Genomic DNA, 11,891 nt, shown 5'->3' on the forward strand with positions numbered 1-11,891 from the left:
ACGGCTCCAGCAAGGAATTTTAACGTATTTCCTTCTCCCTTTATGTGATTGCACAAAACACGTAATTAAATATCGACAATCCTCCGTATCCAGATCACGCCTGTATGAATTATTAAAAATTAACAATGTTTCCCAAATTAACTGCTGAGAACTTCGAATTAAATGTCGAGAAGTAAATATTAACGTCATCTAACGCTTAGAAGCAGAAGGTCTTCCATTTATTATTAATTTTGCACATCAGTTACAGTGTTCACATCAGTTACAGTGTTCCGAGTTGCCCCGATATGGGCTAATAATTATGGAGAGTGACTTGGCATTCCAGCTTCGTATTTCGAAATGCTTATTATAAGAAGCAAGCAATAATATATAAAAACGGATTAATAGGTCTTGAAAAAAATAAATGGACTACAATAAAAATATTTTCTTTATGACCAGATTACAACAGTTAATAGGCAATATTACAACAATATCCTTGTAATCTGAAAAAGCTCTACGAAAAGAACAATCCGATACAGAACATCTGGCGTCTGTCATCTCCAAGGATTAATTCTGATTTACATGCAAGATATTCGACAGCACATATGAATATATTGAATATATTGTTTACATTTTTAAACCACATTGCATCTACAAAGTGCTTATTGTAAGCAATCAATAAGATGTTAAAGAAAATCAGGAGTGAAATTATAATGTGACTTCAATAACATATTTTCTTTACATGTACTACAATGGAAATATAATCTGAAAAGTAGATCCCTCGGAAGCACCGAGAACAATGCAAACAGTGAAAATTGCAGACTCGGTTTGATTGAGTCTGTTCATGAGCAGTAATGGAAAATGCAACACTGCCCAAGCCCCCTAGCACCGGCTTAAGCAGTATTCAATTTTCAAATTTAAATGAATTGAAATCAATGATCCCGAAGGACAAGAAAATATAACAACACTGAGATGAAGTCGGGGCGACTTTTTACGGCCGCCACACAGCACTTAACAGCCGCTGTTGTGAAGTAAATATAATCTGAAAAGTAGATCCCTCGGAAGCACCGAGAACAATGCAAACAGTGAAAATTGCAGACTCGGTTTGATTGAGTCTGTTCAAGAGCAGTAATGGAAAATGCAACACTGCCCACGCCCCCTAACACCGGTAATGTCTCTGAACAGAATGAGATTTGGAATTCAGAAGCATGATGCTTTCTGATTGTACTAAATAACTCCTCTTTGAGGAAGTGCCAGTCAAAGATAATATTTACTTCGTACCTTTACACTTTAACGTAAAATCTTTAACTACTAAAACTGATGATTGTATTAGTTTCCCTAGCTCCTTAAAAGTGCATAAGTGTAAAACATTTTGGTGAAACAAGTGATATTTTATATAAGCGCGAGAACAGCACAGGATATTACAAACCTTTGTAATATCGGTGCACTGCAACCCAAGTGTTTTTTGCTCTGTTGCAATGAAAATAAAGCTATTCGTTGCCAAATTGGTTAACTAAATTACAATCATCAACTTATTATAAGAGACTTATACTCATAAGGCTGTCCTGTTCTTTCTCGTCTGATTAGCGACTAACCAAAGATATCTCCGTTGAGCATATCCTATGCGCTTTCCAACGACACGATATTTATATTATAATGCACAGATGCGTTCGTGGGACACATCATGGTAAATATAGCAGATTATAGCCCTGGTGCATTTTCTGAATAGAAGAGATTGGTGTATTTGCATTCAATTTGTTATTTATTATGTTTATAGAACTTGAGATTTCTACGAATATCTAATTGTTGTGTAACATAAAAAATGATTGAATCCTTTCCCCAAGCTCCTTAATTGTTCACAGTTACTAACGTTTTTGTGAAACAAGTGATATTTTACATAAGCACGGCTCAACGCAAGTGTGAACAGCACATATATTACAAGTCTTGAATGCAGACCAGACTTGACTGACTCTGCTCATGGCATTCCGCTCACGCACTCGAAACATCTCTATTATACATTAAACACAGGATGAACTCCGCGATCCATCTTATCAGGTAAGAATTTCCGTAATTTTTAACTGGGCTGAATAACAATAATAATAACAGAAATATTATGTTCAGTGGAACAATAATGCTATCATAATTAGTGACAGTATGTTAAAATGGAATCTGTGACTATTCCTATAATATCTTAAGGTATGCAAAATGTTAATAAAATACCTGAATTACGAGATTTCCTTGTGTACGTTTTTTTACGTTCTGCTTTTGTTGAGAATGCTTTTAAACTTGATGAGGCAAGTTCTTGTCTAGAATTTGCATAACGAAAGACCCACCAGCACGCACTTTTACGTGTTTGTTATCCATTGAATTTGTAAAACATTTAACCTCGCAGCAGGCTTAAATACAGGAAAATTTACGTGTACAGTAACCCTTTTAAGCTACGGAAAAGGACTTCAAGTGACATATAACAAGTTTTGTTGCTTATGGTTGGTGTGTTGTTGGCACCTATCTCAAATTCAGCTAGCTACTAAGTGGCTTACAAATCCTATACAAGTCAACTACAGTGCCGGTGCCTGACATATAGTAATTGTAGTCCATTAGTCTTAATTGAAAAGTAATGTTCTTTCAATCCTGAAGACATTTTGTGTATACCATAACTGTCTGTTCAACACGTTTTTAGGGAGAATAATCTATCTAAGGAAGCCACCAAGCTGGCTTAAGGAAGGCCGATGATTTTACACATAGGCGCGTCCATGCTTAAAACAGGGGTCCTCTCCACCATCAAAAGCTTGAAAAGTCGCCATGTGAGACTAAAAAGCCAAAAAAAAAAAAAAAAAAAACAACAACAACAAATAATGCGCTAAAGCCAAAACGAAACCAAAATCTATAATCATTATGATATTGTCTTACATGAACTTATTGATTTAAATGTACTGCTAAAGCAGAAGCTTGTAGTGCCATTCAAGGCCTGCTTACTGCAAACCTTGCAGGAGTGATGCGTGCCATGTCCCCATATGCATATTATCGGTCTTGCGCATTTCAAAACGCAACTGAAATTAAAGAGGATAGAGTTTAATGAAGAAAAGCCCAAGTGCCTGTGTCGGGATTCAAACCCGGGTCGCGCTGGCGGAAGGCCAATGCTCTAACCACTGAGCCAAAGAGTCGAAACGTTTTTAAACGTGAGGCTATACTAAAGCGACCGTAACATCGGCAAGTTTTCAGGACATTTATGTCCTTTTATTTGTCAAATTACACGAATTTTGCAGATTTCCACAAAAACCTACAGGGGTTATTAGTGTCATGCCTAGTTTTGCATATTATCAGAATGATCCGGTTCAGTGATTTTCAGCAGAGTTATGGCTTTTGATTTGTAACATTTGGACTGTTTACACTTGTATATCATTATGGCGAATTTCATCAAACCTCACGCGTACATATCATTGTCATGTCCTGACTTACTTATTTTCAGCGGAATCATGACACTTATTTGTAAAATTCTTTGATATCTTTGCTACTTTTCATATACCACCTGTTGGAACTTCACAGAAGTAACGACTGCTAATTAAGCCTAATTGAAATGTCATAGATCAATGACTTTCCCTGGAGTTATGCCCCCCTAATCTGTGATATTTTACAAATGCTGCGTGTTACGTGGTAGGAGTTTATCGTGAAACCCAATATCAGGCTTTAGTTAATTTTTACTCTCGCCTTTATAAATAATTGCGGAGACCACGGTCATACAGCGGCCTACTGTTTGCAAGTCCAATGTGCTGCTATACAGCCATTGATACTCTCCACTAAAAGGTTTAAATATTTACACAACTTTTTGAACAGAATTTGAACAATGCTTGTTTTTCTGAAACAGAGTCATTGTTTCAGTATTGATGCAACCAATATGATGACCGACCTAACGAGTGTTATTGCTTATACAACAATCCCATTTTATTGAAATATACATCTATTAATGACCGATGATACTTGTACTGTTTAAGAAAAAAATTCCAAACAGGTATTTGTCGTCGAATAAAACTGCTGTTAAGAGTTCTGATGCAAAGGAATTGGTGCAGCCAGTGTTATATAATAACTGCAAATAATACTGACGTTTTGCATTTTAGTTGTAAAAGCTTGTGAATTTCTAGTCTTTGTTATACTTAGTACTCTTAAATACAGCCGGATGGTGCGCTGTCCTCTGATTCTTTCGAGCTCCTTTATAGTTCTGCGCTCATCAAAAACACTTTTCAGACTTTCCAGGGTATTTCGAGTAGTCCTCTAGTTACGAAATTGACATTGATGGATGTATTTCAGCACTCTTTTCCAGTAATAACTGACGCAAATCAAATCTCTACAATCTAATTTCTTTCCTTTCCGTTCAAATACAAGTTAATTGTCAGGCAGCAACAATGGCATTTCCGTATGAAGAAAACTCCTACCGAACGCGTTCTTAGCTCAAAACCGCTGCATATACAAAAAGTAGATTTAGGTAAAACAGCTTCGCATTTAAGCATCCAGTCTTATAAATTCTTGAAGACTGTTTTGTTCATTAAAAGACTGCATCCGAGATGGCTTATAAATGTTAAAATGTTGCTATTATGGTATCTCAAATCAAATATATTAGACACTACAAATAATTTTCTTTGTATAGAAATAACAATAATGAAGAAATACTTATGAGACATCACTTACAGCTTTTCATTTTTGATGTTACACGTTTTTATCATGGACGAGGTTTGATAGTCAGATTCTTAACTGGAAAATTTGTCATATGATTTCGCGAGTTATACATATAGTTATAGCGACTTCCAAATAATATGAAATATAAAAGATAAGAGTGGGCAAAACAGCCGTTTTCTCTTTGCTTGAATTAGTTAAGTAAAATAGAATAAGTAAAACATTGATATGTTTTTTCTTTAATATCCATTTAATCTATTTAATAATCATCGAAGAAGTAAAACTACCGTAAAAACATATTTAAAAATAAAAACTTTTTCCCAGCAAACAAAAGTTCTTCTTCTTCTTCTTCTCGTTCGCGGTATAGTCATAGCGATATTGCATGGTGCTGTGGTTCGTTAAGAGAGTGCCAATGGCCCAGCACCTTCAACTCTCTAGGTTTCTGTCAGAGTTACCTCACCCTTAGTTCCGTGTTCATACCCTACCCTGGGAACACACATAGCTGGGGGTCTGTTCATAGGCACCAGGGCGTGTCCACACACCGGTGGGCCTGGCATGCCACATGTCTGGGGGCAGACCTCCTTTCGAATCCCCTGCAGTTCTGCCTGAGGCCGCAAGGTGCTTAGTTACCGTGGGAGGCACTGCAAAAGGGGCTTGTCTGCAGAGAGGCTATGTACTGGCAGGGAAGACTTACGCACTCGGCTTCTTGTTCACCAGAAGGCTAGCCAGCGGTAGAGGCTGAAAGCGGAAGGTGACAAGCACACACCACACAGCACACCACACTTGACGCATCAGCAGACCAATGCCACACTAGAGTTCAAAAAAGGTTATTGCATTATCACCAAGTGCTTGATTCATTGATGTCCCATATGTTTGTACACATATATAATTTCTTTCAACTGCATTATATATCAAAATGATTACTAAGACTCGACTATATACCTTGTTCTTTTAAAACCATATACTATAACACAGCTCCAAAGAAGAAACTGTGCACATGTTCACGTATTCTGTCACCAAATGTCTACGATAAACAACTTCAAACAACCTTTAACAATATTATTTCGCATGATTTGCGTGCTTTTGGTAATTAATCATTTTATCTAGCAACGAAATGATAATTCAAATTTTCTAAGTGTCAGACAATTGATATTTAAAATCGTTGATCATTATCGTTAATTTCACATTGTTAATGACATGATTCTTTTTAACGATAAACAAAGTTAGATGACATTCATTTGACAAAACGTCTTGAAACAGCCTGTTTTCTTGGGGAAGTAATTTAAAGACAAATTCGTCGGTGTTCAGGAAGTGATTGCACGCACTTTTCAAACTTGGTTGAAGGGCAAATGTGGCGAAAGGTCTTTCAAGTCAACAAATAACTAGATATCAAGATTAAATATGCAGTTAAAGAGATACATTTGTATTTCTCAATCAGATCATTTGTTATGACAAAAGGATGTTATTTGATATTCTAAGAAATTACTAGAAGGCATATCATATAATCATATGGTAATTAATTACCATGGTGATATAAAAGGTTTACAATTAGTTCATTATGTTTTGCTGATTGAGAGAAGCACTAAAGTAAAAAAAAATCTCGTAAGTGAAGCAGTCTACACAACAGATAGATGTCTGACTTAGCGAGGAAGGAAGCCTGTAATACTTTGAATATATCCTAGCAAAGCTATAAATAGCTGTTACTAAGGCTTTCAAAATCAGTTTCACTATTATTAATTTATACATCTTATTCAAAAAAGAGTACAATACTTTCTTTAAATATGTTTAACTTGTGTTTTAAGCTAACTATGCGCTTTTCAAACCGTTTTAATTTTTAATTCTCCAAATACAAAACAAGTATAGAGATTAAATTAAAAAGCCACGCTAGTCCCCACCCAATAATAGAAACCTTGCAGTACTGGATAATAGTGTACATTACAGAAACATACACTATAATTTAAAACGAAATGGCTTCAACGTGAAAAATCAACGCTGACATTCCCGCGCGTTTCATGGAAATTTAATGACGTCGGGGGATAATTTATTTGTTTATTTAAGAAATAATTTAAGCAAAACAGTGCTTTATCACTATTTATACACGATGGGCGGTCATACGCCGGGCGTAAAAATTCCACGAGGGCGCAGCCCGAGTGAATTATTTCGAAAGACGTATAACTGCCTGATTTTGTTTGTTTGATTTGGATTTAACGCCATTTTTCAACAGTATTTCAGTCATGTAACGGCGGGCAGTTTACCTAACCAGAGTTCCTGGATTCTGTACCAGTACAAACTTGTTCTCCGCAAGTAACTGCCAACTTCCCCACATGAATCAGAGTTGGGAGACTAATGATTTCAGACACAATGTCGTTTATCAAATAGTCACGGAGAACATACGCCCCGCCCGAGGATCGAACTCACGACCCCGCGATCCGTAGTCCAACGCTCTACCTACTGAGATTCTAATATGAATTTTATTGTAAAATCTAGATCAAATATGACAGAACTGTTTCTTCGCGCATGCATGGAGCTAACTCAAGGGGCAGGACGTGAAGTGGTTTCACACTTGGTTCAAGCGAGCGAAATGGTCGCAAACTTACAAAATGGCGGATATTTTCTGAAATCATCGCGTGTTCGCTTGCTTTTTTATCAGGTAAGTTAGTTTCAACGGTACTTTGAACTCTATGAATATGTGCATGCATCAGTTCTATGTCTACGTCACACTCGGTTTTCCGTTTCAGGGTTGCAGATTTTAAATTCTCGAAGTTATTGAAGTTATAAAATGGTCAAGTCCATGTTTTGAAATTTGAACTGTGTCGTTTCTTGCCGTTTTTAACACTCTAATGATTAAACTAGCCTGTTTTTGGACCCTTAAACGAGACAAAAAAACTAATTGTGAAGAATTCTGTAAACGTTTGGCTCTGCATGTTTTCGGGATAGTGCTTTACCCAAATAAATCTTGTTCAAGCTCTTTTTGTTGCAAACTTGTACTTCAAGCAATTTCTGTTGCAAACTTTTTTCTAAAAAAAATGTCCAACTCTCAGTGAATGTTTATTGTGCAACTGGTTGAAGAGGCAAATCATAAATTTCCTCAAAGTTGCAACAGATAGCGCGAAATTTCAGATTTCTATTTCTAATCAGGTATAACGACTTTTTTGGCACAAAACAGAGACTTATTTATAGCTTTTGTGTGATTTTGGAAGATCAGTGAAATAATACGATGTAGCCGGTTTTGCTATGGTGTGCACTTGCCAAAGAAATTACTTAATGCAAACCGGATAATCTGACAAGTTCTCGTCTCAATTCTTAGTCCAAATTCTAAGTTCCCATCTCCATTGACCTGTATTTATAATTGACAGAAAATTTGTTAAAGATATTTTACATAAAAGAAATATTATATATAATCGAACTAATATATAGCAAACTTATTTTTAATTTCAATCGATCTGAAATCTACAGTATTGTATTTACTTGTTCAATTTATTTTTCAGGTAAAAACGCAAGACTGCGACAGCGGTGGGAATTCTCCTCTGGAATGTGGTATTTGCGAAAAGAAACCCCGTTCACGATCTTTGATTCAACGCATTTTGTCGTCACATGAAACAACAAACTACCAGGATATATGATTTGTTCATAAAAAACTGTTTTTCGTAAAATATTAGTACAGGTAGTTTTGATAGAAAAAAAACACAACACATTTATATACAACAGTGATGTAATAACATAATGACATAAATGTCGTATCGCTTTATGTTACATTTCTAGATTAATTGTACAAAAATATATCCCAGTCTTAAGATATGATTATGATGCAAAATGTTTTGAGCTTATTACAAGTTATAATAGTTGTTTATCCACCTGCGCAATCTTGTGTCGATATAACATGATCATAATACGAAACAAGGCTTTTGAGTATTGGTGATAAGATACATGTAAAATACCCCTTTACGGACATGCGGCATAGTTCATATTTTGTTTCTGAAACATAAATAGTCGTCTTTGAATATCTTATAAGTCATACTACTGTGTATCAAAACAATAAATAATTTGATACTAACACTAAAACACATGGACGATGTACAATGAGAGTAAAACTGAAATAAAATGTTCAACTCATCTATGTTACAGTGTAACATCTGCTGAAACATGAATGTAATTCTTATCATTTTGTCACGTGCTTAATTTTGTCGTTTAAAGTTTCTGGTTGGAAAATTGAATGGTTTTAAACAGAAACACATACCACAAACAACTTCGGAAAAGGCAAAATCCAAGTTGCACGGTATCCAAAAAGATGTAATCTTGGACACAAGCAATTTTATTAAGGCAAAATTGAAAACAGTAGATTTGGCATTTAAATTTGTGGTGGCAATCAACAGAAAACATCATTAACTGATGATTTTATAAAAAGGGATTTGACAAAATAATCCCTGTTTGGGGGTAGTATACGTCATTTTGGGCGTCCTTATTTTGACTAAATAACGGAGGACTATTTAGGAAATGGTCGAATTTGTAAATAAATGCTAAGGTTATGACATGGATTAATCCATGCATTGACAAACAAACGAACAAAATACGTAAACTATTATTTCAATTTTATTCCAAGTGCATTATATAAACATGGATTAATCCATCTGCAAATATAACATCCATTGCTGATAATGCCTTTACAATAAAACTCCAATATTTATCGTAGATCTTCAGGTAACAGTGCATGGATTAATCCATCATTCAGTTCCAGTCATTTCCAAATAATTTCTACAAAATATAGAAACCAATATAATCTTAAGCATGGATTAATCCATCATACAATCAGCAGAACTCTAATAAGCAACGCAGTCGACTGAAATCAAGAATTGTTCCAACTTTATCTCATTTTAGTTTGATCAAATACATGATCAGTCCACTTCAAGTGTAATATAAAAGATGGATTAATCCATCCTTTTATCTTGGATTGTTATTACAATGCCATTACTGACTGTGAAACGCACACTGTAGGTTAATCTAAATTGTAAAACCAAAAACATGGATTAATCCATGCATTGACTTTATAAGAAAATCAATACCTCTACCGAACAGTGCCAGCATTAATTATAGAAAAAGATGGATTAATCCATCCTTTCATCTTAGATTGTTATTACAATGCCATTACTGACTGTGAAATGCACACTGTAGGTTTATCTAAAATGTAAAACCAAAAACATGGATTAATCCATGCATTGACTTTATAAGAAAATCAATGATTCTACCGAACAGTGCCAGCATTAATTATAGAAAAAGATGGATTAATCCATCCATTTTTTATTTTTGTGGAAAAATATTGTTCCAACTCTATCTCATTTTAGTTAGAACAAATACATGATCAATCCACTTCATGTGTAATATAAAACATGGATTAATCCATCCTTTCATCTTGAACTGTTATTACAATGTCATTACCGACTGTGAAATACACACTGTCGGTTAATCTAAAATGTAAAATAATAACATGGATTAATCCATGCATTCAGTCTTTAATGAAACCAATATTTCTACATAACAGGGCTAACATTAATTATAAAAAAGATGGATTAATCCATCCCCATTTTATTTGGTGAAAAAAATATTGTTCCGACTCTATCTCATTTTAGTTTGAACAAATACATTATCAGTCCACTTCATGTTTAATATAAAACATGGATTAATCCATCCTTTCATTTGGACTGTTTACTGACTGTGAAATACGCAATGTCGGTTTATCTAAAATGTTAAACCAAAAACATGGATTAATCCATGCGTTCATTTTATTATGTGAAAATCAATACTTCTACTAAGCAGTGCTAACATTGATTATAGAAAAGGATGGATTAATCCATCTCTATTTTGTGTAGTGGAAAGATATTGTAAGGCCGTCTAAAATGTTAAGAAAAAGGCATATATTGATCTGTCCATTTCAACTTGTAAAAACAAATGCTAATATTGACAGAAAATGATGGATTAATCCATTCCAATTTTGTTTGTGAAACGTCTCACAAGTAAAATCAAAGATTAATTCATCTTTTTTCTATCATGTTTCCATAATTGCTACACACATTGTTGATATCGATAGAAAAAGATGGATTAATCAATCCCAGTTGCATGTATTGAAAAACACATTTATAAGCAAACCGTGTGAAACGTTTCGAATTTATGTAAAATCATAAAAGACCTGGATTAATCCATCTTTAGCAGCCTATTTAATAAAATACGGGAAACCAACGACCATAGATATAATATAAATTACTACATAAATCTTCTACATATAAAAAGGTAAAGGTAAAGTTCTTGTTTATTAAAAGGGCCAGCCAATTTGGCTTATGGGACACCTTTATTGGCGGAAAAAAGTCGGTAACCATTTAACTAGCTCGCGGCTCACGAAACGGTCTTTTCGGAACGAGTCCCATTACAAACATACTACGGACGAACGCTCCCCATGGGGCTCGAACCTTCGGCCTCCCTATCCCGATGCGGACGCCTTAACCACTGGGCCACGGTAACCGATATATATATATATATATATATATATATATATATATATATATATATAGTTCGTAGTACGTCATTTACAGCACGAGAGTCACCCAGGGTGTAAGATGGATTTTTCCAGCAGCGGTAAAAATACCGAAATTCCCCGTCTGGTAAATAATCTCCAAACTTTCTTCAGTGTACATTCAGTTCAAATGATTTCCAAATAATTTCAACAAATATTAAAACCAAAAGAATCTTAAGCATGCATTTCAAAATCTGCCTTAATTACATGTGTATAAATATTTATTTCAATGGCCCGGCGTTAAAGGCCTGGATCCTGGTAGTGGGCCAAGTGAATTCTGTCTTCATTGGTACAGTTGGGAGCTGATGACTGTTCTAATAAACTAGGGTCAAGTCAGTCTACCTTACAAATGTATTGTATCAATTAGTAAGAAGGGGAAACAGTGAATTTTATTTCAAAAACACGTAATACATATTTGTACATTTTAGTGAAAAGAAAAATATTTGTTGATTAAACGTCATTATAAAATAATAGGAAACCTATTTAGGAATACGTTACAAATTTCATGAAGGCAGTGGCTACGATTACGGTACCGTAATCCTAGCCTCCGGTTCTAGGATTACGGAAGTTCCGTATTCCTAGACAACCCTATGAGGATAGGCTAGGATTACGGAAGTAAGTAAGTAAGTAAGTAAGTAATTCTTTTATTATAGTGACCTGTGCATAATGTTACATGACAATACAA

This window comes from Mercenaria mercenaria, chromosome 2 (assembly GCF_021730395.1).
Source record: "Mercenaria mercenaria strain notata chromosome 2, MADL_Memer_1, whole genome shotgun sequence".
NCBI lineage: Eukaryota > Metazoa > Mollusca > Bivalvia > Venerida > Veneridae > Mercenaria > Mercenaria mercenaria.